The 3369-nt window shown below is 37.1% G+C and overlaps 1 pseudogene; it reads left to right on the plus strand.

The window, feature by feature from the left end:
• The first annotated feature begins 222 nt into the window (after positions 1 to 222).
• LOC101049712 (importin subunit alpha-1 pseudogene) lies at positions 223 to 1636 on the plus strand (annotated as a pseudogene).
• The last annotated feature ends 1733 nt before the right edge of the window (positions 1637 to 3369 follow it).

Raw genomic sequence — 3369 nt, forward strand, 5'->3', positions numbered from 1 at the left:
CAAAATAAGAGGGATAATTGCAAAGAAAAATGCATGTGGGCATACACTAGTAAATCCCTGAAAACCAAAATCAAGGAGAATATTTCTTTGATTTTACAATTTTTAATTTATGAAGCAGAGGTGGTCACTTTGAGCACAGCCACCCGGTAGCCACCCATCCCCACATAGCCTCCTGTGGAAGCCTGGGCCTGCTTCACAGCTTTCTCCCTTTGTCTTATAACCATGCCCACCAACGAGAATGCTAATAAACCAGCTGCCCATCTTAACAGATTCAAGATCAAGGGAAAAAACAGTACAGAAATAAGGCATTACAGAACAGAAGTCAATGCGGAGCTGAGGAAAGCTAAGAAGGATGACCAGATGCTGAAGAGGAGAAATGTAAGCTTATTTCCTGATGATGCTACTTCTCTGCTGCAGGAAATCTGCAACAACCAGGGCACTGTAAATTGATCTGTTGTTCATATTGTCAAAGGCACAAATAGCAACAATGTGGAAAATCAGCTCCAAGCTACTCAAGCTGCCAGAAAACTACTTTCTAGAAAAAATACAGCCCCCCATAGACAACATCATCTGGGCTGGTTTGATTCCAAAAATGTATGTCCTTCTTGGGCAGAACTGATGGTAGTCCCATTCAGTTTGAATCTGTTTGGGCACTCACTAACATTGCTTCTGGGACATCAGAACAAATCAAGACTGTGGTAGACAGAGGTGCTGGATGGCATTCGTTTTTCTTTTGGCATCTCCCCATGCTTACAGCAGTGAACAAGCTGTATGTGTTCTAGGAAACATTGTAGGTGATGGCTCAGTGTTCTAAGACTTGGTTATTAAGCATGGTGTAGTTGACCCACTGTTGGCTCTTCTTGCAGTTCCTGATATATCATCTTTAGCATGTGGTTACTTAGTCTTTCCTGGACACTTTCAAATTTCTGCTGCAACAAGAATCCTGCACCGCCGTTAGATGTTGTTGAGCAGATTCTTCCTACCTTAGTTCAGCTCCTGCATCATGATGATCCAGAAGTATTAGCAGATACCTGCTGGGCTACTTCCTACCTTACTGATGATCCGAATGAATGAATTGACATGGTAGTGAAAACAGGAGTTGCACCCCAACTTGTGAAGCTTCTAGGAGCTTCTGAATTACCAAATGTGACTCCTGCACTAATAGCCATAGGGAATATTGTCACTGGTACAGATGAACAGATACCGGTTGTGATCGATGCAGGAGCACTCGCTGTCTTTCCCAGCCTGCTCACCAACCCCAAAACTAACATTCAGAAGGAAGCTACATGAACAATATCAAACATCACAGCTGGCCATCAGGACCAGATACAGCAAGTTGTGACTCATGGATCAGTCCCATTTCCTTGTCAGTGTTCTCTCTAAGGCAGATTTTAAGACACAAAAGGAAGCTGTATGGGCCGTGACCAACTATACAAGTGGTGGAACAGTTGAACAGATTGTATGCCTCATTCACTGTGGCATAATCAAACTGTTGATGAGCTTCTCAACTGCAAAAGATACCAAGATTATTCTGGTTATCCTGGATGCCATTTCAAATATCTTTCAGGCTGCTGAGAAACTAGGTGAAACTGAGAGGCTTAGTATAATGATTGAAGAATGTGGAGGCTTAGACAAAATTGAAACTCTACAAAACCATGAAAACAAGTCTGCATATAAGACTTCGTTAAACTTAAGAAGGATTTCTCTGCAGAGGAAGGGAAAGATCACAATGTTATGCCAGAAACTACCTCTGAAGGCTAGATCTTCCAAGTTCAGGATGAACTCCTGTGACCTTTAACTTTTAGATCATGTAGCTGAGGCATAAATTTGTTGTGTACTATGTTTGGTATTTTGTCATCTTGTTTCCCTATGAAGAACTCTTTCTAAATGTTGTTTGTTATTGTAGCACTTTTTACAATGAAACTATAATTAAACATTTCCAACTGTACATACTGTATGAAACTTGTCCTCTGGCTAGATTTCTTATTTCTATCTGGAATTTCCTATCTTGCAGCCTCCTGTAAATAAACATTAAAGTCCACCCTTTAAAAATTTATTTTAATTAACACATAATAAAAAGCTGAAGAAAAAAAAAAAGACTACATACTTTTCCAAATGCATAGAATTATTCACCAAAATTGATCACTGATAATTAGCACTGAATGATCATTTTGCTGCCTTGAAAAAGGCCAGAGTTATAAATGTCCTTCTGTCAATTATAGATTTCTACCAGATAGGTCTACTGGACAATGCCAGTCAAGATGCTGGTGCTCCCAGAGACAAGCCAGGTAAGAATATCATCTTAGACAGAGTTTTTCTGTGTAATATTTTATAATATGAATGTAGGAGAATGAATTAAAAAAAGAAAGCATAATCTTTAAGTTCCTCCATACACCTTTTTATTTTCACTCCAACAAGAGCTTATTCCTTTTTAAAATTTTGATTATGAAAATGTATTTAAATGTAATTATAGTTCCTTGACACACACTGGGTAGACTTTTATTTCTTAATGTATCATCAAGGCCACTAAGAATTCCTATATGTTTAAATATATATATATATATATTTTTACTTTTATATTCTTTTCTCCATCCCACAAGGAATAATTTAAATAGCATACACAATGCTATATGTAGTTGACATTTCAGTTGAAAATAAGTAGTGCTAACGATTGGGAAAGAATCACAGGAAAGGAGTGGTACCCCAAGTTCTTTAAGCCAACAATATCATGGAAATAGCACTGAACCAGGAATCAGGAAACCAGGTTCTATTTCTGGCTGTGTTCCTAAGTAACTTTAGGCAGTTTTCATAGCCTTTCTTGGCACGTTTTCTCATCTGTTGAATAATCTCTTTAGTTCCTTCAAATTCAAATATTCTATGATGTAATGTAGGACAATCTATACTTTTTAAGAAAACATATGTGATATATATTCCAGGAAACCTTCCTACAAATTTTTCATTCAAGCTTATATCCTTCAATGCTAAATGATAAATTTAAAATAGATAACAAGAAAGTGCTAATGATCAAAGTCTGAGACCAGCCTAGTCTCCAAGTACTATTTTCTAACATGGTTGCCTGAACACATAAATAATATATACTTGCTGTTTAATGATACTTCCTAGTAAGTTCCCATGGACTTTGACATTTATGCCTTCAAAGATAATCATTGACTTTTTTTCTCTCACTAACTCTGCCATCATGGAAATAGAGAAACATTTTTAAATCTATTAATTCTACTAAGAACTATGTCATTTGTTTCTTAGAGATTTCACTGGTATTTTATATGCTTAATGTGAAGATCAGGCATCATACCACTTTTAAAAAATCTCCTCCTGATTAGGTCTTTGCATTATGTTAGTGGCATCTAA

The sequence above is a fragment of the Saimiri boliviensis genome, chromosome 1, assembly GCF_048565385.1.
Source record: "Saimiri boliviensis isolate mSaiBol1 chromosome 1, mSaiBol1.pri, whole genome shotgun sequence".
Classification (NCBI taxonomy): domain Eukaryota; kingdom Metazoa; phylum Chordata; class Mammalia; order Primates; family Cebidae; genus Saimiri; species Saimiri boliviensis.